Source organism: Rattus norvegicus, chromosome 6, assembly GCF_036323735.1.
Source record: "Rattus norvegicus strain BN/NHsdMcwi chromosome 6, GRCr8, whole genome shotgun sequence".
In the NCBI taxonomy this organism is placed as follows: domain Eukaryota; kingdom Metazoa; phylum Chordata; class Mammalia; order Rodentia; family Muridae; genus Rattus; species Rattus norvegicus.
In genome coordinates, this window is record NC_086024.1 from 49410531 (window position 1) to 49438141 (window position 27611).

Here is a 27611-nt window from a genome sequence, read left to right on the forward strand (position 1 = left end):
AGATTGAAGTAGCAATCTCTACCAGGAGCAGACACACTTAGAGTAACGTTTATCCAGAGATCTAGACACCCATTACCCGTGCTGATACGTAAGTTTAACCATTACAGACATTAAATAGCCTGCTTTGTTTTAGGGGTTAATTTTGTTCTGCTTTCTTTTGTTGAGACAAGGTGTCATGTAGCTCAGGCTGGCCTCAAACTCTGTGTAGCTAGCTGGTTGGCAATGTCTGAAGCTCTAGCACCTTCCAAGTACTGGGCTTACAGGTGACGGTTGCCACAATTACCATCTGCAGTGCAGAAGGCTGAGCCAGGGCAAACACTCCACTCACTGAAATGTATTTTCAACCCACATTCAGTATTTTTTTTCCTTTTTTTTTGTAGTCTTTTCTCATATGATTCGTCCTGATTACAGTTTCCCCTCCTCCACTCCTTCCAGTCACCCCTACCTCCCCTTTCTCCTAAATCCACTCCTCCTCCATTTACCTTCAGAAAGAAGCAGGCCTCCCAGTGATGTCAACTGAACATGGAGGAACAAGATGTAACAAGACTAGGCACAAACCCTCATATTAAGATGTGATGAGGCAACTTAGTAGGAGAAAGGGATCCCCAGAGTACACGAGAGTCAGAGACAACCCCCACTCCCATAGAACACCAAGCCATACAACAAACATATGTGCAGAGAACCTAGTATAGGCCCATGCACGCTACTTCAGTCTCTGAGCCCTGACAAACCCTGCTATGTTGATTCTGTTAGCCATGTTTTCTTCATTTCCTCGATCCCTCCAACTCCTACAGTCATTCCTCCCTTCCTTCTACAGGATTCCCCTAGCTCCACCTAATGTTTGACTATGGGTCTCTACATCTACTCCCATCAGCTGCTGGCAGAAACCACTCTGGTGATAATTGGGCTAGGCACTGATATCTGAGTGTGGCAGAATATCATTAGGATTCTTTTTTTTATTATTATTAATTTGAGTATTTCTTATATACATTTCGAGTGTTATTCCCTTTCCCGGTTTCCAGGCAAACATCCCCCTAATCCCTCCCCCTCCCCTTCTTTATGGGTGTTCCCCTCTCCATCCTCCCCCCATTGCCGCCCTCCCCCCAACAATCATGTTCACTGGGGGTTCAGTCTTAGCACGACCAAGGGCTTCCCCTTCCACTGGTGATCTTACTAGAATATTCATTGCTACCTATGAGGTCAGAGTCCAGGGTCAGTTCATGTATAGTCCTTAGGTAGTGGCTTAGTCCCTGGAAGCTCTGGTTGGTTGGCATTGTTGTTCATAAGGGGTCTCGAGCTCCTTCAAGCTCTTCCAGTTCTTTCTCTGATTCCTTCAACGGGGGTCCCGTTCTCAGTTCAGTGGTTTGCTGCTGGCATTCGCCTCTGTATTTGCTGTATTCTGGCTGTGTCTCTCAGGAGCGATCTACATCCGGTTCCTGTCGGCCTGCACTTCTTTGCTTCATCCATCTTGTCTAATTGGATGGCTGTATATGTATGGGCCACATGTGGGGCAGGCTCTGAATGGGTGTTCCTTCTGTGTCTGTTTGAATCTTTGCCTCTCTATTCCCTGCCAAGGGTATTCTTGTTCCCCTTTTAAAGAAGGAGTGAAGCATTCACATTCTTAATACAGCTTTGAAATACAAATACCCAGTCTCATAAACACTAAATTGTAAGTTGAAGAGAATCATCTGTCCCCTCATTTGATAGCAGATTAAAGATTGGGAACAAAGTGATCTGGATAAAGGTATCGGAAGGGACTTATAAGAGTGGGCAGCTTGGAGAGAGTTGTGTATCTCACAGAAAATAACTTGAAAGACCAAATCAACTAAAGGCTCTTTCCAATTTACACAGTTATTCAAGCCTCTAGTACCTTCCACATCAGCTCTTTCACGTGGACACATGGACAGAGGGACCATTAGGGAGCCCATAGTGGTCTAAGGGCTTTGCAGCACATGACACCTGTCCCAGAACAATCAAGGAATAGGTTAGAAAGATTTCAGGCAGACCCCTACACAGGTGACACTGGATTGTGAAGTCATATGTAATCTGGCCAGGCATGAGGCTTGCTTGAATTACTGTCAAGCCAGGGCTGTGTTGTATCGTTGATATCACAAGGCACTTTGGAGTTCTTCAGCATAGATACAGGCAAATGCCTTTATACAGCATGCATGGAGACCTATGAATGGCTTTATATTGCACACGTGTAGACTCCTAAATGCCTTTTTATATCAGGAATGTAGGTCCAGGTACGCCTTTGGATAACATGCATATAGACCTCTGTATGCCTTTGGATAGTATGCATGTCTGTCCTCAGCAAAAAGAGGAACTTAGCTCTTGGCAGAAATTTCGACACCTTCCAAAGGGACACAGGATTGCTTCTTGTTTCCTTTCTTCACAAAGTATTAGTTAGCCCCGGGGATCTAAACCACGAAGTGGCTTACAGCTTAGACAAGTAGTGCTTTGACTCCTCCTGTTGGCTAGAGTACTGATAAATGCTTTTAATTAGTCTTATGACTCTCTTATTGAAATATATGTCACTGACACTAAGTACCAATTGTCAGAGAGCCTCCGGTTCTCAAAGACGGCTACTAGGGCACTGAGTTAAGACAAGGCTGCTTAGCCTACCAAGCAAAGCCTTCAACTTCCTGCTAATCCCTCTAGCTGACTCCCTGGTAGACGGACTTCACTTCCATTTCACTCTGCTGTGCAGACCTGGTAACAGTTCTTACACCATGTAGTCCCTACGACGCATGCCTTTATATTAGTAGTAGTTCTCAACCTTCACAATGCTGCGATCCGTTAATACAGTTCCGCATGTTGTTGTGACCCTCCCCAACCACAAAATTTATTTTCATTAGTACTTCATAATTGTAAATTTGCTACTGAATCCGAATGTAAATATGTAAAATGTAAATATGTGTGTCTTAAGCAAGCCCAGCAAAAGGGTCACAACCCAACAGGTTGAAAATTGCTTCTCTTATGCTTAGAAGCACATTTTCCCAAAACCCCTTCCAGAGGGAAGTCTAGTCTCCACCCCTCACCAGAGTACTCCAGAATTCATGGACAATAGTGATATCATCTTAAGCCTCAGACTTACACCCTCATCTGCCCACAGCAAGGATGCAAGAGTATATTAAAGAACCTACCACTGCCAGTCCCCCCCCACGCAGCCTTGACAACAAGGGAAACAGGATCCTGAAAGTTAGGTAGGAAGTAGTTCTAAAACCCAGGACTGGGGTTAATTTGAAATATTCGGCAGTGTCTTGGAAACCTTTCTCTGTCTGCATTGTAGACCAAAGTGTTTATTCTTACTTTTGAGGAGTTTGGAGTAAACCAGTGGTTAGTGTAAATCCAGTCTGCATTTCAACAGAAGCAGATTAGCTGTTGACACACTCTGTGGGAAGGTCAGCAAGTGCCCTAGGCTCTCCCTTCAAACCTTACTTCCTCTCTAAAGTGGAAACTGTACTGTGGTGAGTTTTACACAACTGTCTTCTGATAATAATTTGTGTCTGGTGTGATGCATACTTGTGATCCCAACACTCAGAAGCTCCTAACAGTCACATTCAGAGGCAGCTTCTGCTTTACAGTGAGGAGGAGGAAAGAGGGGGAAGAAGAGAACCAGGAAAGCACTCAGATGAAGAAAGGATAAATGAATAGAGGTATACAATGATTAACACAACAATAACGATGAGCTGTCACTTATTCAACAAAATTAGTTAAATATCTGATAGTTCCATTTCTGTTTTTCTCTTTTTATGATGTTTCTCTTGGATGTGTGCTAAGAATCATGCTTGTGTTTAACGTTTTTATCTTTGAATGTTGCAATGAGGTTTTTTTATTTTTATTTTATTGCTTATTTTATTTACATTTCAAATGTTATCCCCCTCCCAGTTTTCCCTCCACAAGCCCCCTTTCCCCCATACCTCCCTCTTGTCTCTATGAGGGTGCTTCCCACCCGCCCAACCACTCCTGCCTCAGCAGCCTAGTGTTCCCCTATCAAACCTCCACAGGACCAAGGGGTTCCCCTCCCAGTGATGCCAGATAAGGTCAACCTCTGGAGTCATGGATACCCACTGTGTACTCTTTGGTTGGTGATTTAGTTCATGGGAGCACTGGTGTGGGGAGTCTGGTTGGTTGATATGGTTGTCCTTTCTGTGAGGTTGCAAACCCCTTCAGCTCCTACAGTCCTTGCCCCATTGGGGTCCCCACACTCAGTCCAATATTTGGCTGTGTACATCTACGTCTGTATTGGTCCAGCTCTGGCAGAGCCTCTAAGGAGACAGCTATACTGGGCTCCTGTGAGTAAGTACTTCTTAGCATTGGCAATAGTGACTGGGTTTAGTTAAGGGATGGATCTCTAGGTGGAGCAGTCACTGGATGGTCTTTCCTTCAGTCTCTGCTCCACTCTTTGTCCCTGCATTTCCTTTTGACAGGAACAATTCTGGATTAATATTTTTGAGGTGGATGGATGGCCCCACCCCTCAACTGGGGGCCATACCTATCCATTGAATATGATCTCTACAGGGTCTATCTCCCCTTTTTTGGGTAATTTGGTCAAGTCCTCCCTGTTGGGTCCTGGGAACCTCTTGGGTTCCTGGCATCTGGGACTTTCTAATGGCTACCTCTAGTTCCCCCCCACACACACTGCTACACACCTACTTTCAAATTCCTGACCGGCTGTGCTTCTCCCCATCTCCTCCCCATATTTCCCCCCTTTTGCCCTCCTCTCTACCACCCAGGTCCCCCTCTCCCTCTACTTCCTAGAGCTCATTCTCTTACCCCTACTGAGTAGTACTCTAGCATCTACACTTTGATGTGATCTTCTTCCTTCTTGAGTTTCATAGGGTCTGTGGTATTGTTGGTACTGCAAGCTTCTTTTTGGCTAATATCCATTTATCAGTGAATACATACCATGTGTGTTCTTTTTTGAGTGGTTATATTTTCAAGTTCCATCCATTTACCTGCAAATTTCATGAAATCATTGCTTTCAATAGCTGAGTAGTACCCACTGTGTAAATGTACCACATTTTCTGCATCCATTCCTCTGTTGAGGGACATCTGGGCTCTTTCCAGCTTCTGACTATTATAAATAAGGCCGTTATGAACATAGTGAAGTATATATCCTTTTACATGTTGGGGCATGTTTTGGGTATATGCCAAGGAGGCATATTGCTGGGTCCTCATATAGAACTATTTTCAATTTTCTGAGGAACCTCCAGACCGATTTCCAGAGTGGTGGTACCAGTTTGCAATCCCACCAACAATGGAGGGGTGTTCCTCTTTCTCCACATCCTCGCCAGCATGTGTTGTCAGCTGAGTTTTTATCTTAGCCATTCTGACTGGTGTGAGGTGGAATCTCAGGGTTGTTTTAATTTGCATTTTCCTGGTGACTAAGAATGTTGACCATTTCTTAAAGTGCTTCTCAGCCATTTGCAATCTCTCTGTTGAGAATTCTCTGTTTAGCTCCGTACCCCATTTTTAATAGGGTGATTTGGCTCTCTGGAGTCTGTCATCTTAAGTTCTTTGTATATTTTGGATATTTGCCCTCTATCGAATGTAGGGTTGGTAAAGACTGTTTCCCCATTTGTGGATTGTCATTTTGTCCTATTGACAGTGTCCTTCACTTAACAGAGCTTTTCAATATAAGATCCCATTTATCGATTCTTTTTTTTTTAAACGTATTTTTTTCTTTTTTTCGGAGCTGGGGACCGAACCCAGGGCCTTGCACTCGCTAGGCAAGCGCTCTACCGCTGAGCTAAATCCCCAAACCCCCATTTATCAATTCTTAATCTTAGAGCATAAGTCATTGGTGTTCTGTTTAGGTTTTAAATGATATTAGATTTCACTTTGAAATTAATACCATAGTGTCAAACAGCAAAGGAAGTCTGGCAGGAAGGTGGCTAGAGTTCAACTGGTAGACTTCCTGCCCAGCAAGCCCGCTTCCCTCCCCATCCCCAGCATGGGGGACACACCTGTAATCCTGGCCCTGAAGAAGTAAAGCTGGGATATAAAGCAAGATGGAGGCCAGGCTGGGTGACCTGAAACTGTCTAGAAAGCAATGGAATAAAAAAAAGAAAAGAAGAGAAGCTAGAGGAGAGAAATGGGGAGGGGAGAAGGGAGGAGTGAGGTAGGGGATAGACCATGTTTTTAGAAAGACCTGAATTCTAATCTTAGGTGTCAGTTTGGGGTCTTTGAAACGTAATCCAAGTCTCTGGTTTTTTGTTTGTTTGTTTGTTTGTTTTGTTTTGTTTTTGTTTTTTGTTTCTTTGTTTTTTCAGTATCATCATTAGAGAGACTAAGCTCCTGTGCTTATGCTGGGAAAAGCAGGCAACCAAGGTGCACCCCACTAAATCCCAGGACTAAGCTCTGTTGAACAGCATTTTCCTACTTGTTCACTTGTATGAACACGTGCACACACACACACACACACACACACACACACACACACACACACACACAGATGCACTGTTTCAGCACCTTGTTCCAGCCATGGAACTCCCACTACATGTATTTTTGTTACCTTTGTTTACACACTGCCCACTTTTTATCATCCTAGCCCAACCCTTTCAGAAGGCTCTTATGTAATACTTACCAGTCTGACTTCCTTTTTCTATTGGCATCTGTATACTGGGTGTAGGATATATAGCAAGTGGGACTAAACTCATGGCTCTGGAGTCTGAGAAGTCACAGAGATCTACTTGGCATCTCACTGTGCCGTGACCGGATGTGGCAAGACAGAGCAAGCACACTATCTTTACTTTGAGACAGGATCTCATGAATCCTAAGCTTGTCTAGGTAGCCAGGGATGATAGCCCTGGAATTTTTTTTCTCCCGATCGAACTTCCTGGGTTCTGGGATTATGGGTTTACTGGGGTTCAAACTGAGTTTCTTACAAGGGGGCAGTGAATATTCTACCAGCTGAGCCACATGTCCAGCCCCAGTGCTCTTCTTAAAACCTACAGACACTGCCATGTTCATTACCTCTAGAACCGCATCTAATCCCCATTTCCTCCCAGTGGTCCCTCTCTAAATACCATGAACATTTGCCGGCGGTGCCTGATAACAGCACATAATCTTTGGGAGTACACCTTGAAACCATTACCTTTCTCTGCCTTTAGATTCCCTGAAACATAAAAGGCATTTGCGTGTAATTCCTGCCTGGAATGGAGAGAAACATTTATTTCATGAATCTCAGTTCTCAGAATCTTCCTGTCTCCTTTTGAAGCGAGCTCCCATCTTGACTCTTGCTGGGAGTAAATGGGCGCAGAGAAAGAAATCTTGTTTTCACATAAAACCCTTCGATGAGGAGAGGGCCGAGTGAAGGTTACTGGGAGAGGAATGGGAACTAGAAATTAACGTTGAAGGCTTTGTTTGATTCGAGGGAGGAGGGGTTGTTTTCGCTTGACTTGCCCAGCTGGTCAGGACACATTTTGAGATGGGAACTTCACTAGAAAGAAATACAGTTTAGCAAAGGGAAATTCTTACTCACCTTCATCCTCCACAAAGCTTGCCCCAAGCTGTGATCCCTCTGTAGGCAATTTCATGCCAATACATATGCAGCAAAGTAAGTACCACCCTGGGGAAGAGAGAGATTTCATTCCCTGGGGAAGCTGGAAGATGCTGAGCTGGGTAAACATTAGACCTCTTCATTTTTTTCATTATTGTCTGAGGAAATGTCACCAAGAACCCCCCAATACCCCCCTCCTCCGAACTGTTTCATGTTTTTACTCTGCCATTTTGTACTTTATGTCTTTTATTTTTATTATTTTATCCTCATTTTATACGTTGGAGATCAGATTGCAGCAATAATAAGAAAATCTATTTATTCGGTCCTGGAGGCAAAATTCTGAATATATTTTCTTCCTTAGCAGACCCTAACCATATTGGTTCTTCCCAGTACCGGTTTGATTAGATTTCTTGGAAGGAAGCAGCAAAGATCTGCTGAATTATGTCTCTAAACTCAAGAGCAGACAGAGCAGCCGTGTGCTTACAGAGGATGTATGCATGCATAGATTCCATTTAATATAGTTCGTAAGACCACCTCAAACCACATTTGAAACGACAAGTCCAACAGAAAGCTCTGGAATATCTTAACCACTTGTTTGTATGGCTAGAATATATCAAATATTAACAGGGCGTAAGTACATAGACTCACATGTGCCTACTTTTATCAGTCTCCAGGGGAAACCTTAGACAGGAAGGTCCCCAGACTCAGAGCTCAGGAATGTGTGTACTTCTACTCAGTCACAACTATGCCATATGTAAGTGTCTGATACGACACTGGGCTTGGAGATTCTGGATCTATAGGTTGTTCTGGATTTTGTTTATTTGTCCAAAGGTAGTCATATTGGAAATCTTTCTGAGACTCCTTGAATATCTGACCTAATTTTTTTTAAAAAAGAAGATTTCCTTTTGTGTGAACTTCTAAATACACATGTGGTGTTAATATCGACCAGCAACATCATGGGATGTACAATGGCTTACTTGACAAACATCTCAGTCTCTGAAGGAATTTCTAGACTGGGTCAGCAGTGATTCAAAAACTCATTTCACATAAGCACCATCCTGTGGGCTGGGGTACCAGCATCCCCCTTTCTCTGCTTATGGAATATGATGCAACATGATCAGCTTCTTCATGCTGCCTCTCCTGAACTTCTCCTCCACCTCCATGATGAACTGCATCCTCAAATCGTGAGCCTAAGCAAACCCTTCTCTTTTTCTTTCCTACATTGCTTTCAGACATTTTCTGTTAAAGCATTGAAAACAACAAACTCAACAAAGGCATATATATTTTTTTCCAAAGGTCTTCTTTGAGCATACCCTGTTTAAGTGCATTGTCATAAATCTGTTGGTATCACTAAGGCTATATCACTCTTCCTATTCCTCAGTGCCAACATACCAAACGTCCCAACTTTCACCAGGCTCTATAGACTGACATAATTATAGGACTGTGGAGGGATGTGACAAGGTAGGTGACACGGGGTACTGTAACATGGAGATGTGTAACTCAATGGAGTCCAGGAGGCCCAGACTTCTGCTAAGCCACTTGATTTCCTGTCTTTCATCTCTGAAGATGTTCCCTATGGAAAGGGAATCAGGTGAAACTAGAGATGGGGAAGGAACTTGTATCTTTACCCTGGGTTCAATGTGATGATCTCATTTCAAAAGCCTTCTCCATCACCTTGTGTGCAGAAGAGCTCAAAGACCTTTCTGCAGGAAGCTGTACTGGGACTCTGCTAGCTAATGCTACCAACCACTTGTTGTGTCATTCATGGAAGGATGAGCAGAGGATTCCAGGAGACAGGCAGCAAAAAGGGAGCTGCATTGAGCAGAACACACAGGCCCTTATACTGAGGAGCAATCTTCTGAGCTCCTTTAGCAGAGAACCTCTTCAGACGCCACGTTTAATATGGTGCCTTCTCCCAAGGACCCTTTGCCTCCCTTGTGAACCAATGGTGGTACACACAAATGGGCTCCTCTCCACAACCTAACTGTCTTAGCTATGAGTCTATCAGGTTCCTGCTGTTTCCCACCAACCTACTTTAACATCAACACTCAGAAGTTGTGGGGTATAATAAGGTTAGCCTCAGGGGCCATCTGAATGCAATAGTAGATCACTGAGCCCAAGAGAGCCTTGAACCCCTGGTCAGATCCAGACTCTGCAGCTCTTCACAGGTTCTGTATTGCCCCTTGCAGATTTTCCTTTATGTATACCTCAAATTGCAGTGCTGTGTATCTGTTTGGAATACTGCAGCTGTAAGAGAATTTCTTAATCAAAAAATAATTTAATGAGGATAAATCAATTAATATGAAAGTAATCGTTATGTGCTATGCCAGTGTGTCGGCCTTCTAAGGACAATGGTATTTTAGTCAAAGGAATGAAGCTTTGTGATGGATCTGCATCTGCCCTGGAAGTAACAGGATGTTTCAGAACAATACCAGTACATTGCTCTGACCCATTGTTTCTGCTTGGTGCTTTGTTTCATTTTGTTTTTTCCCTCTCTGCTGGTTTCTGTACTTACTTTATTTCATATTTTCTGTCCGTGTCTACATGTGTCCCCATGGGTTTAGGGTGCTGAGCCCAACATTCTGTCCTCCATCAGATTCTGTTATTCCTCTAGCATACACTATAATTGGGAGAATGTATAAAGATCTCTTTTTCTACCTACTGTGGCCCTCTGAACAGAAGAAAGACTCAGAGGAGGCAAGAGATCCTTCTAGGTGAGCTGCTGCCTGCTTTGTTTGTCAGATGTCATGCAAGACACCCCTACTGCACACCTCACCATTTGCCACAAGTCTTACTCTGTAGTTCTTCTGAGATCCATTCCATAAATCTAGACCAATATGCCCACTCTTCTCAGACGGCACAACTTTTCCACACTGTACTAGAAGGCTTGGGAGCCCACTGTTCCCTGTTAACATTGTATTGTGGGCTCTAGGATACTTTTGTTTCTTTGAAAACAGCCTTCCTCACACTTGGAAGCCCATGTTGTCCATGTGCTCAGCCAGAGGCTCTCAGCTCCTCTGGAGTGGCCTGGGCTACAGACCACATAAGGAACTAATGCCTCACAGGAGTAAGGAGGGGAGTCAGTGGAGGTCAAGGCAACTCCAGATCATCCACCATGTTTCCCCAGGCCTCATGTCCATTGGGACTCACTGTATTGTCTTTTCTCTGTTTCTCAGCTCTCAGGCATATGCCCACATTTCCTGAGAATACCTAGAATTGATCCCTTTCTCTGGACCCTGTCACCATGTCACTTTGGAGCAAGCCATGGGGAGAGAGGCCTACGTTGAGAGTTTTCAGCATATGAAGTGTGCATATATTGGTGAACTACATATGGAGATGGAGCATTCTAGATTGATTCATGTTTCACAGTTCTGTGCAAACTAAATTTCCAATACATGCAATTTTAAATAATAAAATTAAAAGTATTTGAAAACCTTATTGAATTCATTACCTTCAGATAGAAACCATGCACTTCCTTAGTTGATATTAAAATAAGAATTCCTGGAAAATTGCCAAAGTGATTTAATGAGGGGAAAAATTCATTCTCCGAACACATGTTCCTGGAACAGGTGGAAAAAAATAACCTCCACCCTTTCTTCCATTCCAATTGACTCAAGGGTATAAATAGGACGGTTGATATGAAAAAAGCTTGGAGGTAGACAGAATGGGTCTTCATCATTTGAAGGGAAATAGAGGAGAACAAAGGGCAGAGGCAAAGAGATGGCATGTCTTTAGGAAAACCATCAAATTTTGCTTGAACAGGAGTGCCATGGTTCGTATCTTGTAGCTTTTTGCTATAAAAGAAGAAAATTACAATCCTTTAAATATGCATTCATAATGCATGATTTGCATTTATAAAAATGCTCAGGCTAATTCATATTCTCAGGACTTTCTTGAAGAGAAATGAACATAAAAAAAGACATTAACATGCGTCCTCTTTGGTCTGAGCCCTACCCGGTTCCTCGTTATGCTACCATCATCTACTGTGTATGACTTTCACAACAGCCACATGCACACACAGGCTGAATACCCTGAGTACCGAGTACAATACCTACCTGGAGTAAGGGCTTAATATTTGTTGAACTGTGATGGATTGCTGGGAATAGCCATTGCTGTAATAGAATTTCATAGTTGGAAAGAATTAGGAAGATGTTGGCAAGTATTAAATCTTTGTCCAGGTTCAATTAGGTAGAAGAATGTGGCTTCAGGGAAATAGTATTTAGGAAAAGTGTTTGGAAGAGAAATTATGGAGAAATATGGGCTTCAATAAATACAGAGCATTATTTCACCATTATTCACAATGTTGAAAACTGTTCATAATGGCCTATATATGAAAACATAGCTCGCATGCAGGAAGGAGTGGCAAGGCCATGGAGTGAAGACGTGCAGTTAAGTATTAGTCACCCTTAAAGAAGGCGGAAAATCTGCCATCTGCAGCAACATGGATCAGCATAGAGGATTTTTTTTTATTAAGTGCAATGAACCACACAGAGATTGAAAAGACTACATGGAGATACATGAGAGATATCAACATCCATCATTAAACACATTAAAGTGTAGAGAAGGGTAGCTGCAAGGCTAGGATTAGAAGAAAATGGGGAAGATGGGGTCTTGCTACTGTGTCAGATGACCAAGCCAAGACTTTCAGCTTCCAGCCTATGGACTGTAGCTGTTGACAGAGCATCAAATACTGTGCATTCCTGTGACTGATGTGCACACGGGAGACCATGTGATAGTACAGGCAGCTCCAATCTTTGCTTGTCCTAGTGATTTCTCTATGTGTACCAAAAGACCACCTTGTTTAACTCAAACATTCATAAAATTAATTAATTAATTAATTAATTAAAAAAATTACTTTTAGAACCAAATACACATGCTCAGGGATACAGACTGTCTTTGGATGGAGTAGCATGTAAAGGCTAGGACACTGTTTCCATTCCAGAGTCTGAGCATGTTGTTATCAAACATAATTGAAAACTAGAAGTAGGCTATCAGTGGACCATGGAAATTGTCCATTTCTACTCACCAGTTATCAGGAATGTTACTGAAAGCTAGCTGTATGTAAGACACTATGTCATAGTTAAGGTTTTTATTGCTGCAACCCAACACCATGACCAAAAAGCAAGTTGGGGAAGAAAATGTAAACTAGGCTTATACTTCCACATCGCAGTTCATTATCAAGGGAAGTCAGGGTAGGAACTCAATCATGGCAGGATCCTGGAGGCAGGAGCTGATGCAGAGGCTATGGAGGAGTGTTGTTTGCTGGCTTGCTCCCCATGACTTGCTCAGTTTGCTTTCTTATAGAACGCAGGACCACCGGCCCAGGGATGGCCCCATCCATAATGTACTGGCCCCTCTCTCATTAATAACTAAGAAAATACCTTGCACCTGAATCTTGTACAGGTATTTTTCTCAATTAAGGTCCACCCCTTCCAGATTACTCTGTTTGTGTGTCAAATTCACATAAAACTGACCAGCACACTATACTAATGACTGCAAATTGCTGTATTTATATATTTATCAGAAATTGAAAGGACTGTGCCCTTTTCTATTAGGAACATAAGTTATTTAGTTCACAGCCTCATGGAGTCCCTGCTTTAGACTCTGATAAGGAGAGTTATAGTCATCGAATAAAGTGTATGTTGAAGCAGTATGAAAGCAAATATTCTGCCCAGACATCCCACTGGACAGATGTCCATGAGAGACTTGAGGAAAAGACCTGAGAGTCTCTTGAGAGCCGGCTGCTGGGCCTCATGATCCATGTCTGTGCCCTGGGTGGTTAGATAAGGGGTCATTTCTTTGGTTAGGTGGACAGGTGTCCTCAAGACCCTTCATGGTGGGAAAAACACGAAGCTCTCTGTTTTTGTGCTGTTTGGGGACCAGGTGTTGTATCAGAAAATTTGAATGTACATAGTAACAGAATAATTATTTTACTCATAAAAATATCTTAAAAAACTAATAATGTCTTTTACAGTAAAAAAAAAGTTCAGGGTATATTTGATTTAAATACATATTCTCTCATGATTTCCCTAATAAGAAACAGTATTTGGATTTAAATGTGGATGTATCCTCAGTTTTTGTGCAAAGTTCCTTTCATGGACTAAAAAGCCATTTACACGAATGTTGGAACCATGGAATCAGACTTAGGAAAGCTTAGTAGAAAAAAAATGAGGGAATAAAAACTAGCACTGAGATAAACCATAGAATGAAAGATGGTGTCTGGATTCTCAAGACTAAGAAGCTTAGGTTGGACTACATAGAGGAACTTGGGGGTCTGTAGTATTTGTGTGTGTGTGTGTGTGTGTGTGTGTGTGTGTGTGTGTGTGTGTGTGTGTACATGGTGTGCACTCTCTGCCATGTGTGTATATATAGATTCACACATGTGGGGGAATTGCTAGGGGGTGTTCCTGTTCATCTATAGATTCACATGTATGAAAGCTAAAAGACAACTTTGAGTGCCATACATACCTAAGAGTTTAAGTTTGTTGCCCTCTTTTTTTTTTAACCCCCCTGAGACAGTCTCTCTGTGTCCTAGAGCTCATCAAGGCTGACTGACAAGTGAAACCCAGACAGCAGTCTGCCCATCTCCATCTCCTCGGAGCTGAGGTTACAAGTGCCAACTCTGAGAATTTACTGTGAGTTCTGGGCACTGAACTCAGGTCTTCATGCTTGTAAGACCAACCCTTTGCCAACTGAGCTATTTCTCCAGCCATCCACTGAAGTTCTTAACTCAGAAGAGTTACCAAGTGATCAAGCCAAAGCCATTAGACAGAGCTGAGTCAGCTACCTAGTGTTCTTTCTCTATATAACAGAGAAGGAAACTCTCAGCCATCAGCTAAGTGCTCCTGACTCTACCTTATGTGAACCTACCAAGGAAACTCTTCCTGAAGTCACAAGTCCAATTCTCCTAGAGTGTCCTCCTGATAATGGGGGTTTCCTAGAATAGGGGGTTTTACCAGCAGACGTCTGATTCCTGATGTAAATATCCAGGAATGGACAGCCGTTCCTTGCTGGTGGATGTGGCCTCATCAAAATGGGTCACTTCTCAGACTCTCAGTAGGAAATCCAGCTTTCCCAGGTCAGAGAGAAATCATCCAGATTGCTGGCTGCTTGGCAGGTTGAGTAAAGCATGACACCCCAGCTGTCAGTCCAGGAAAGACTGGGGTGAGGAACCAATATGTACCCCAAAAGCACGTTCTCCATTAGCCAGATGGAGCTTCAAGCTGTTGCAGGCTCTTGCTGTCTTATACATGATGCTTGATAGACAAAGAAATATTGATCACCAGTCTGGCCCTTGAAAGTTGAACAGCCCTACTGGTGCTGGCACACCACATATTCCAGAAAAGGAAGGAGGTCTGCAGAAGGATTCCTGAGGCCATAACCAGGGCTTGTAGCTTATATCTTACAGCCACCAGAATTCCTAAGAGGGTTGTAGAGCACATGGCAGTCATGACCATGGATGAGCACACTGGCTCTGTCATTAGTGGTATGCTGGTAGCAGGACACAGGGACAGCCTCTGGAAGGAAAACCAGCCAACAAAAATGCAACTGCCTTACATAAGAGCAGCAAGGTAAGTGATGTGGGGAATCTTCCGTGCTTCTTATTAGTGGGAAGCACTGGTCTAGAAGGGCCAACAGGTGAGTCTCTCAAGAAAGGGCTACTCCTCTGCCTTCCTGTTCAGAGGAGCTGTAGCATTGTTACCATGCAGACCCAGAATTGTCCTGGCTCCCAGCACATGTGTTACAAAGGCAGCTGAGATTTCCAAGTGCCCCTCACGACAGTCACATACCAGTCTGTCTTTTAGTCCTTCCCTGAACCCACCTATGCACCTACCTCCTTCCTCTAACATCTCACTCTTACATTAATGCCTAATGAACCAATACCACTTCTACTCTGGTCATCCAACATGTCTGGGGTTGACCCTGTCTTTAAACTTTATCTAGCTAGTTGTATGTCACCTTGACACAAATGAAATATAACTCTGTAGGATCAGATTGTAGAGAGGTTTGTAGGACATTTTTTAAATTAAATATTGATATGGGAGTATTTAGCCCAATGCGGGTGATGCCTGATGGCTGGAGGTCCTAATTGCTATGAGAAAGCAGGATGGGCAAGCCATGAGTAAGAAGCACCTCTCTATGGTCTCTGCATCAACCCCTTGTTTGAGTTTCTTCCCTGACTTCTTCCTTCAGTGACAAAAACTAATGCAGAAATAGAAGCCTTGTAAATAAATTTTCTCCTCCCAATATTGCTTTGGTCATAATGTTTCATCTCAGCAATAGTAATTGTTTTCTGTGTATATGTAATAATGTTTCTCTCTCTCTCTCTCTCTCTGTGTGTGTGTGTGTGTGTGTGTGTGTGTGTGCATGTGTACATGCATGCTTTCTTGTGTAAGTGCATTGCACAATGTCAACATAGAGATAAATACTCTCTCTCTCTCTCCCTCTCCAACTCTTTATCAGCTACACCAACATAATGCTTTCAGGAAAACTGCTTTAAGCATTGGTATGGTTTTTTAAATTGATTGATTTATTTAATTACTTTACATCTCAACCACAGTTTCTCCTCCCTCCTCTCCTCTTTTCCCACCCATTTCTCTTCCCTTTCTTTTCAAGAAAGGGGATGCCTCACATGGATATCAACCAGCTTGCGCATGTCAAGTTGCAATAAGACTAGGCACATCTTCTCCTCCTGAGGCTAAGAGGTAGCCCAGTTAGGGGAAAGGGTCCCACAGGTAGGCAACAGAGCCATAGATGGCTCCTGTTCCTGCTCTTAGGAGTCCCATTGAAGACCAAGCTACACAACTGTTACTCAAGCAGAGTCAGTCATTGGTTGGTCATTCCCTTAATTTCTGCTCCATCTTCTGCTTCCACATCTTATAGGCAGGACAAAATGTGGCTGGGTTGGTGTCCCAATCCCCAAATTGAAAGTCTCGTCTGGTTACAGGAGATGGCTGGTTCAGTTTCCATATTCCTTATTGCTCAGAGTCTTGCTGTGGCTTCACCCTCAGAGTTTCCTTGGAGTTTCCATTGCCCTAGCTTTCTAGCTTGTCCCAGAGATACCCCAATTGCTTCCAATGTTATCTCTCAGTACACTCTCCCTCTATCCTCCCCCCAGCCTGATCTCTCCTGTTCCCACACCGATCCTGTACAGTCACAATGTCTATTCTATTTCCCTTTCTCAGTGAGATACATGTGTCCCCTCTTGAGCCCTTCTTGTTCCTTAGTATCTTTGAGTCTGAAAATGTCAGTGTAGTTGTCCTTTAATTTATGGCTACTAGCCTTTGTAAGTGAGTACATACCATACGTGTCTTTCTGGCTCTGAGTTACCTCACTGAGGATGAATTTCCTCATTCCATCCATTTGCCTGCAAATTTCATGGTGCCATTGTTTTTAATAGCTGACTAATGCTCCATTGTGTAAATGCACAACATTTCTTTATCCACTCTTCACTTGAGGGACATCAAGTTTGTTTCTAGTTTCTGGCTATTATGAATAAAACTGCTATGAACATAATTGAGCAAGTGTCCTTCTAGTATAGTTGAGCATCCTTTGCGTATATGCCCAGGAGTTCCACCTTTTCTTTTGAGACAAAGTCTCTCAGTTAACCCAGAGCTCACCCATTGGCCTCCTCCAGTACTAGGATTACAGCTGCCTGTCCCTTCACTTGGCTTTTATGTGGGTACAAGAGATATAGACTCAGATTTTCATGTTTACATGGTGGGCATTTTACCTACCAATGGAGTCATCTCTGCAGTCCTTTTACCTTTCTTTTCCTATTTTACTGTGACTTTATTTTAAGCTTTAATGTTTGCAGAACAAAGGATTGCTAGATACTATTTAACAAGACAGGGGTGTCCAACTTTCTTAGCTCTGCTGTCTTAGTATCTCTCCATTTGACTGTCTCTGTCTTTACACTCACACACGTACACACACACACATACATACACACATATCACATACACACATGTACTTACACACACACACACACACACACACACACACACACACACACACATCTCCTGAGCATTTTAAAGGTTATTTAAAATGCTCATTTTAAAGAGCATTGATGACAAAGAACTAGAGAATCAATGGTAATTCTATTATATAGTCAAGAGACCTTGATCTGATTTCACCAGTAGGCCAACTATTTATAGTCATACACAATCTGACTTTGCCTCCTCTCTCCCTGTGATGATAAAAGATGTTCACTGTTGGACAGGAACATCCAACACATCATTCCTTCTGCATGCTATAGGGAGGCACGTGTCCACACTAGTTTCATCACTGAAGATCAGAGTGTCAGTCTTAACTTCCTTTGCCTAAGTGTAGCAGGCAACACCTTCAAAATTATCCTTCAAGTAAGCCAATCAAAGGCAGTCTCCCATCCACTCAGAGACAGTCTAGGACAGTCATAGCTTCTCCTTATACTGTGCTGCTCTACTACTTACTTGTTGGTTTAATGTGCTTTGCATCAGGGAACATTTTCACTGCTCGGAGATCACCAATAGCTAGATAGAGGAGGCATCAATCAAACAGGCACTTATTCATTATCTACAGTGGACTCACCAGGTCTTTCTTTTGCAGCCTTCTGTACCCTTATCCCTGTCCACACAGACTTGCCATCATTCTAAGACCCATTCTGAAAGTTCATGCCATTTCTCAGTCACAAGTTATTCTCTCTGATTAGTGTCTATTCACTTGTCAGGTGGTAGCACAAATGTGAAGTCTACTGTAAGGCTACCCTAACTCCACAGGATGAGTTAGTTTCTCTCAACTGTGGCAGTTTGTGTGTAGCGTATAGTGTGCAATACACAGCATAGTACTCCATAGCTAAATGTCACTTCAGCAAGGAGACTGCATGCCTACAATCCCTGGAAAACCAGGAAATGCTCCCTACCTGATTACCCAAGATACTTAGTGCATGACTTGCATGGTCTTCAGGCCAAGGACCTGCTTTGAGCTTGGAAGGGAAACTCCTTGACCTCAGTTCTACCTGCATAATATCTGTCCATTCTGCCACTAAACAGGAAATTCCAGATAAGTCAGTTTCTGGCTTAAGATTTCAAAAATGACCCCCGGCCGCATACTTCTGAGTGCAATTTATTTTGAGCAAAGGCGCTAATGGACTAAACCACACATTTGCCTTTCAGCAGGAACCAAATGCCTTCACGGCTAAACAATGTTAGCAGGGCACCATTAGGAAGGCAGAGAAACGAACTCAAAAAAAAAAAAAATACAGAAAACACAAAAAGACAAAAAGCAACCTGAGAACGCGATCTACAGAGCTTCCTGCTAAACTCAGGAACAAATTGAGCCTTTGTCTCCTCTGTCTGGCTCTTCTAATGATAAAAATACAAAAACTAAATCAAAGTAGATACAAAGAAGTATGAGAAATCATCGCACCACATTGTAGCCTGTGTACTCTCCTCATCTTTGTCACCAATGGCAAGAGAACACTATAAGAAGCTTGTCTGTCTGTCTTGCCTCTGCTAAGAAGATCAAGCAGAGATCTGACTGCATGCTAGATGGAGGGAGAAAGGCCAGGATATCTCACGTTGAAAAAAAAAATGAACACGTGCAGATACAAGATGGCAATGACCCTTATGGGGGCTAGGTCAATCTGACGTACCTTGGCAAGCCTTCCTGGTGTTGGAGATTTGTTTCATCAAAGAATTCTGTGGAAGGACCCTCCCGAGACAGATGCATGTGGCCTACCATTCCATGGCCTACCTTGCCTGTATCTCTGTAGTCTAGTGTTGCAGGTCTTTCTTTACTGTAAGCTGGAGATGCACTGCCTTGCCATAGGAGAGGAAAACAGAACTGAGTGTTTTGGGTACCATTTAAAACCCATTAGAATATTCCAGAAGAACCTGCCAGCTGTGTGTGAATACAGAAAGAAAGGAGAAGTGAGAGTCCAGCTACAGAAAAGTAAGATGAATGAAGTACAGACCACCTGGTTCACACCTCCGGACCCTCTTAGGAAAGGGGGAAGAGGAAGGGAAGAAGAGGGAAACAGAAAGGAGAGGGAAGGGAAAGAGAAAGACAGGCAGACAGGCAGACAGGCAGAGACAAAGACAGAGAATATTACTGAACAACTGCTATCTGTAACTTGGTATGACTCTGTCCCATCTGGGGACTCAGTCCAGCATGTAAATATGTTTGGATAATTAAAAAGTATGTCCTTTCTTGTTGTTTTATTGTAGCTTGAGGTGAACTGAGCAAAGTTCCCCTAATCCCGTCAAGCCCTCTGCAGGAAGGGTCAGAGGTCAGCAACTGCTCCTTAAAAATGCTCTGTGATTGATTCCAAAGGAGCCTTCAGCCTCCCGAGCAGCTGATTAGAGACAACCTGGGGTCTGTCCCCCTGACATCAGGAGCAGGCAACTACCTCCTGAATAGACTTTCTCACCTCCCAGGCTCCAGAGTGGTAGAACATACAGTCACTTTGAAACAAAAGGGAGAATTTCGTTTCCAGTTGGAATTTAAATTCTTCACAAGCATGAAGAAATTTTCATTTCATTGCTCGTGAAGGAGAGAAGAATTTAAAACTGGTTTGTCCAGATGTTGCTGTTTTAAAGAAAATTATGGATGTGGTTTCTGATCCAGTGGAAATTGTGGGGCTTGACAAACACGGGCATGGGGTGAAAGGTTTCATGGACTGTCCTTCCAGAGGACACAGAGGGAGAATATTGGCCTTGTGGTCATGTGAGGATGCTGTGTGGGTGTATGCCAATCTAGCCTCACCCTGGAGATAGTATAGAGTGTCCTGTGCACGGCAGAGAACATCTCTGGGTAGAGCTATGCCCAAAAGTATATCAATCTTCAGTGTCCTCCTATGTTGGGTTTAGTTGTTTAGAATCTGTTCAGATACATAGGAACAGTGCTCTGTATACACGTGTGAACACGTGTGTGCCCACAGACCCAGACCATATGGAGGAGTCTGGCCTTCCTGGCTGATGGGGGCAGCAGAAAAGCAAGAACCTCTGGACCCTACATCCATCCATGTGGTTGGGAGAAGGGCCAGAGACTAGGTACAACTGCAAGGGGATTTTTTTTCACTAACTAATATGCATGGTCATAAAATTGTAAACAAATAAAATGTAATTTTCACTTTTATTCTTAAAGAATATATGAGAGTATACTTTCCAGGCTGGCCTCCAACTTGTGATCCTTCTGTTTCAGACTCACAAGTACTGAGATTATAGGGGTCTACTACCATATTCAGGACTCAAAACTAAATTTGTGTTGTATTTTTTCCTTGTCTATAATCTTTTCTATCCAGAAATAACTGCTTCATTCTCTGGCTTTATTGCTGTCTTCTTAACAGTGTTTCTCCTCTCTCTGCCCACTCTGCACTGCTATGAATTGTCCCAGAACAATGAAGGAAAAGAGCTTGTGCCAGCCCCCTTTATGGAGACACACTCTTTACAGACATTTGACCACAAACGGCATTTCTTATTGCTTATCCAGTTCTTTGTTTTCCAAAATATTTATTTTAAATTGATATTATTATTTTTCCTCTAAGTGATAAACAAAAAAGCATATTTTTTATTTAGAAAATATCAAGATTTATGGGACACATCACAGATCTACTGCCCTGACTCTTTCTGGGCATTTCCTGTCTCTGAATATTTAATACTAAAAATAATCCAAGCTTGGTACCGACTTTGAGTGGTACATAGTGAATTTTCTAGGTCGTTCTTGGTGGAAATCGTTCCTGGAAAAATAGGCACAACGTGTGTTTGGGAGATTTGCAATGACTGGAGAACCATTGCAACCGGAAACGTCTGGAATAATTGACAAGCTTTGATCATGAATTGTCAGGCGACAGTCGCAAGCTCTGATGTTTAACTTTCTGAATTGGCATTGCGGTGGTAGGAAAGTGTGCTCCCGTACTTGGGGAAAGATAAAGATTCATACTGTCTTTACTGTAGTATCAAACTGTTTAAAGTGATGGGGTTGAGGAGTGTGGGGGGACTACAAACACTCAAAGAGGCTGGTGGAAAATGCCTCTGGGTCTGAGGGTACTCTGGTGAGATTTAAAACTCTCCTGCAAATTTAAAATTATGTTTTAATCTTTTTAACAAAAAAGATATAAAAAAGAAAATCTATTTGACTACTAATATTTAATTCTGAGGAAGGACAGGCTACATCCTTTTATTTCCAAATCATATGTAAAACTTAAAGGAAATGGAGACACCCTGGCCTTCGGTGCCCTGCAGCGAGGCTCAGGGTGAGCAGCGCCTCTAGAGGGAGACCTGGTACTGCAGCTGTTTCTCAGTCAACTTCCAGACCCGACCCTGAAACACCCCCTCAACAAAACATTTCTTCTTCCTTTATTAAAAGCACTAATAAAATTATATGCTCTTGATTTAAAATGTGCTTTCTTTAGTACTCAAAATCTCCACACATCACTTTTCTCACGGGAGGAAATGCGAGGTGGCATTGGCTACAATGGTCCACTGTGAGGAATATTGAAGGAAAGAAACAGCCCCAGCCACTGCTTTGGAAGGGAATGCCGGAGCAAGCTGGTCTGGCCCACCTCATAGCCCAGCACACCAAGAAAATGCTTTCTCTTTTTGACAGTTTCACGGGCACAAGGAAGCCTTGGTCTCTTAGGCCTACCGGCTTCAGGCTGTGTGTAAATTGCATTTTCTACGTGGTATTATTCAGAAAAAACAAACAACAACAAAAAATTAAAGAAAAAAAAACCCTAGTCAACCGGCTTGCAGAAAAAGTCACAAGAAAACACGGGCTCTTCCCAACCTGCAGCTCCTATCCCTGTCTGTGTAGTTTTGTTGTGCAACAGGACATCTAAACTGCATCTCTCAGAAATCACAGAGAAGACGTCTCTGGAAGCCAAGAGGGGCCTGGCGGAGGGGCAATACGAAAAACAGAATACTGTGTTTGTTTTCGTTTCCTTGCCTTCCCCAGACCGGATCCCTACTTTTTCAAAGAAATCCACCTTTTCTGTTTCAATTTCAAATCCTTTTAAATCCAAGGAGGGCTCCTCTTCCTTGCACACCCTGGATATTTCAAAGCGAGCCCATCTTCACTGCAGGAGAGAGTTTATTCAGGTGTTATGAATCAGACAAGGGCTCACAGATGCAAACTGGGGCTGAGACAGGGCCCCTCGAGTCTCGTCCCCTCCCTCCTAAAGAAACATAACAAACCCCTAGAAAACAGTCCTCCAGTAATCTCCCTGCCTGCTCCAGGAATAGGGGTGACAGAAAGCTGCCCTCTCATTATAGTCCTGGTCTCAAGGTTAGAATTAGACCCTTAGGGTAAGGAGCTGTCAATTAGAGATAACTCCAGCCTGCTGTCTGCAACGGGGCTTATCTCCTAGCAACTCTCCTCATTCAGGCCACAGCCCTTGGCTCTGCCTGCAGCTCAAGAGCCATCTTGAAGACAACAAAATAACCTTCTCGTTTTGAGCAGATGCATAAAGAATTCTTCTCTGGGTCCTTGATGGAGTCTCGTCCTTGATGGAGCCGGGGTGACATTCGACTAGCAATGGGCTGAGGGGGATCTGCAAAGAATTATGATTGGGCTCCCTTCCAGACGCAGATGTTTCCATGGGAAGAGCACATGGAAGGGTCTGGCCAAGCAATCAGAGAATCTAAATTCAATCTGAGACTGGATGCCTCCTTCTTCCAGATCAGAGCCTGTCATGTTTATGCAGGAGCCAGTGTAGTCTTGTTCCCCTGCCTACTTTCTGCTTAGGAAGAATTTGCCAGCAGTTGGGAGTGCAGTGGCTCTGGTTGCCACGGGAACTCGGCCTCTCCTTTATTCACCATGGCAGGGCATATAGAGAGAGCCAACAAGCGTAAATCGTATTAAGCGATGCACGGGGTTATCCACCGTGGATGTAGGCAACATCACAGAATTTACTACTGGACCATATACTTGGTGTGCAAAGAAAACGCATGCTACAAATTCCTTGGAGCTGTCTACTCATTAGAGCTAGGAATCGTGTTGTTGACTTTTCTAATCTCAAGCAGAGTTAAGGGTGGCAAAATGCTGGAAGTCTCCTAGGGGGTGGGGGTGAGGCAAGGCTTTGATTTTTCACTGGAGTGGAAAAACGATAACAAAGGGATAGCTAAGAAATGTAAAAAATAAGAGATAAGAAATGCCCAGTGCGCTGTGGGTGCAAATTAGATAGTGTTCTTGGAATTGAAGATTTGACTTAACAAAACTCTTCTGTAGGACAACAACCTCCTTGCCTAAGGAAGAACACAGACCAAGGAGCAGGGGCCATTTTTACAGAGCTGTTCCTCCTAGTGCCCCTCCCCCACCGTCCCCCAGTCGATGCTGTTCACCGCTCTGCAGCAATGACTCTCCTATCCAGGCTTACCGTCTCCTCTCCTCTTCATCAATGGAGTGATTCTCTGTTTTGTTTGGGTTGCTTTTATGTTTGTGAAGAAGCCAGCACAATTTTTATCAAGCTAGTTGGGTCAGAGGGAAGAGGCGTGTATAGGGGTAAGGGAGACAGGAGAATGGCAGGCAGCTGCCTTGCCTGCTGCTAGGCACTGTGGACATGGAGCTTGGTTCAGCTTTGCCTGGCTTTCCTCCTACCCTCGCTCACACTCAATGCAGGCCTCATTAAGCTCCCCTGCTCCGTTTCCTATTAGAGCTTGTCAATATCCCAAGATGCAGCATAGCTTCTGAAATAGGGGAGAGAAAGCTTGGGCAACTTGGAATAAATCTTTTCTGTGCTTGTTTGAGTGGGACCTAGCCACAACGTTGCGTCAAAATAGAGACTCTACATTATAATTTTAAAAAGCAGACGAATATATCACAAGATGTTCGGCATCTTAAAAATTAAGCGTCGTGCAGCTTGCAGGAATTAATATTTTCACGTTGCTGATGAAGAAGCTGGGAAAGTGAACCCCGTGTTATATTTTGAATTGTTCTCACTAAGCAAGCACACCTTGGGTGGGTCCTTTGGTGTTATTTTCTTATGCAATCGAATCAGTTGTGAATATGCACACAGCCCTGCATCTTTTAAAATAACATTTCTAATGGGTCCTTCTCAACAGTGTAGAGGCTGCCCCTGCACATATAGCATGCTGGTTGGCATTACATTTGAATATGGTAACGAAAAATGACTTATAAAAAGAAGAAATATCTCTAGCAATCAAAGTTTACTTTATTAAACAGCAGATTGGCAGTGTCCCCAGGATTCTTATGTGGACTGCCATTGCTGGTTGCCTAGGAGATGAGGGAACTTAACTGCTTCACTGCCAAAGGATTGCATGGATTCTTGCAGTGTGGTCTAGAAGAGCTCACAGAACAGTCCCCAGCTCGGTAATATGTGCCCACCAGCGTCACTTGCAAAAGCTTTAGGCCAGTAAATAGATTCTAAGATGGGGTTGCATCTGAATGCAAAATTGAATTTTCCCTCTGTTTCTGAATATTTTCTTAGTTGAGTTTTATTTGATTTTTGTACATACAAAATGGGGCTCTGCTAATTACCGTCACTGTTTCATTATTCTTTCCTATGGAGTGATTTTTGAAGAAATATAGGTGTCCTTATTTCTTTTAGACCTGGGTTTGAGAAAAGTGGTGCTTACTTTTTTGTGTGTAATATTCAGTGTTTTTTTAATGATGCTTTGAAATAATGTGCATTATTGTCACATGTGCCTTTGGTTTGTTTTCTGCCACCCGTCCTATTCTGGTTTCAACAAGACTGTCCCACCTTAGCTGCTGGGGAAAGCTGCATTGCAACCAAGCATGGATCTGGGAGGGGAGGAGGCCAGATTCCCTGATCCTGTAGGCTGAGTGACCTTGGCAAGTCACACATTCCGGAGTTGAGCCTAGGGTTCTGCCTGTGGGGGGAGGGGGGGGAGAAAGGAATCAAATATTTAGAAGGGATACAAACCCTGATATGCAAATATGGCTCAGTCTCACCATGCTTTCGCCTACATTTGGTGAGGCACTAGAAACTGTACAACTGATGTCATTCAATAGAACTGTCAGTCTTCAAAAGGCAGGAGATGCAGCATGAGGTTGACTTTAATTGCTAGAAGGTTTACATCTGACTGTCCTTGTGCTGCCATCCAGCAGAAGTAAAAGCAGCCTTTATTGAAATAATTTTTTAATTTTGCAACTGGCATTTTATGCCCTGTAGATGATTCTACTCCAAGAAAGTGCCTGAGATTAAGAGTATTATCTTATAGAGGAAAAAAAATTCCTCTAAAAATATTTTGTTTATTTAAACCACAGACCCCAGGCCTTTTTTTTTCATCATCTTTGATAATGCTTTTTCTCAGCCAAGCTAGTAACATTCTCTTAACCTTGACAAGAGGTCCGAAGCCTGAGTAACTATTTTCACAGCCAGAAAAAGAATCTGGGATTTGACAAAATAAAATGAACTAGGAAAATATAGCAAAGGAAGATGCTTGACCTCAAAGTATGGCTTTGTCCCCCTTTCTAATTTCTTATTTGGAGAGAATTCTGTTCGGAGGATGTTTCTTCTATTCAAGACAAGGAAGAAACAGAAATTATAGTTTAAGGAATCAGGCTGGCTAGAATGGCTATTCTCTTGGGAAGCATACAAAAGATATATTATAAAAACATCAGCAACTTTAATTTATTCTTTATTCCTAGGAGAGGACTCATGTTGAAACCTTGCATACAAACATAGACCCATACATACATATATACACACACATACATACACACCTATACATATACACACATACATACGCACATATGTATACATACGCACATATGTATACATACACACATATGCTATATACATGCATATGTACAAACATACACACACACACACACCACACACACACACACACACACACACACACACAAACACACACACACGGGAGAGGGCCAGCAAGCAGATTATCAGATCCTAACAACGTCAACATTTCTTGAAAGTAGTTATCCAGACTCAATCTAAGCCCTGAGAAATATGAAAGTTTACATATTCACCTAAATACACACCAAGCTCTAATGTTCTCTCATACCACATGACCCAATGATAGAGTATCTCTAAACAGATCCAACCTGAAGCTTTTGAGTCTCTGTCAATGCGCTAAAGCACGTGTGTGATCCGATAGGAAGTCTAGAAATGGTGGCCAGGCTGCTCATCTAGTTTAGAAATGCTTCTGCCATGTAGATGGATGGAGCCAAGCCACCCAAGAACCTCCCAGCCTTCTATCATCGATGCCTTGGACTTACCACTGCACCAGAGACTTCTCTGTGAAGATCAATCCTGGTTTTGAATTCAGTGTGGGTGAGGGGGGGCTGCTGACTCAGGGAGCCTGAGGGAACCAGGGCCTGCTGCTAAACAACAGCCCGTCCCCAGCAGGACAAACACACAGAAGGCAGAATGAATGGCCTCATCTACACGCCAGCTATTTGATATGCAGATCGGGCCGCAGGCCTCTTCAATAGCGGAGCACTCCGTAGGCAGCAGGTGCAGCCCAAGTGAGTGGCCTTCCCTCCTTGAAAGAGCTGGGCTGCCTCGCTCTCTCCCTCCAGCCCTTAACTGTTTCTGGAGCGCTATGATCTTCATCCTTTTTAAATTTAGACAATCCATTTACAGGCTGGCTAAACCTTCTACTCTTCACTCTGCCCCTATCCGTAAGCCTGGGCATGAAGCCACAGGAACGACAAAGGAAGAAAATCTGCCAGGCTCTTCTTAATGATGGTACAGCAAGGCAGGAGAGCTGGGAGGTCAAGCCACAGGGCAGTCGCCATCCTCCATCAGCCACAGCCTGTGCCCATGTCTCCTCGACAATAGTTACAGACTCTTACACCAGGGTTTTCTTTGCCATTTGTGCTGAAACTAGAAATCCAAGTCAAAGGGGTGTGTGTGTGTGTGTGTGTGTGTGTGTGTGTGTGTGTGTGTGTGTTTGAAAGAGACAGACACAGAGACAGAGAGACCAATTGCACATATGCCTGAAAGCCAGAGTAAAACCTTCAATGTGTTTCTTCAGGAGGTGGCTGCCTTTGTTTTTTTGCGTTAGGGGATCTGACTGACACTGGACCCTGGCTTCTTCTAGACTAGGGTAGACTAGCTGGTCAGTGAGCCCTGGCGATACCCTGGCCTCTGCATCTCATGTGCTGGGATTACACACAT

General features: G+C 43.2%; 1 long non-coding RNA gene across 1 annotated transcript; it reads right to left on the bottom strand.

Moving 5' to 3' along the window:
- Positions 1–1097: 1097 nt before the first annotated feature.
- Positions 1098–27197, bottom strand: LOC108351214 (uncharacterized). Its single transcript, XR_001838351.3, has 4 exons — positions 26708–27197; positions 10959–11301; positions 7490–7576; positions 1098–1590 (listed from the first exon to the last, which is right to left on the bottom strand). It is a non-coding gene; the product is annotated as an uncharacterized LOC108351214 (long non-coding RNA).
- Between the last annotated feature and the right edge of the window lie 414 nt (positions 27198–27611).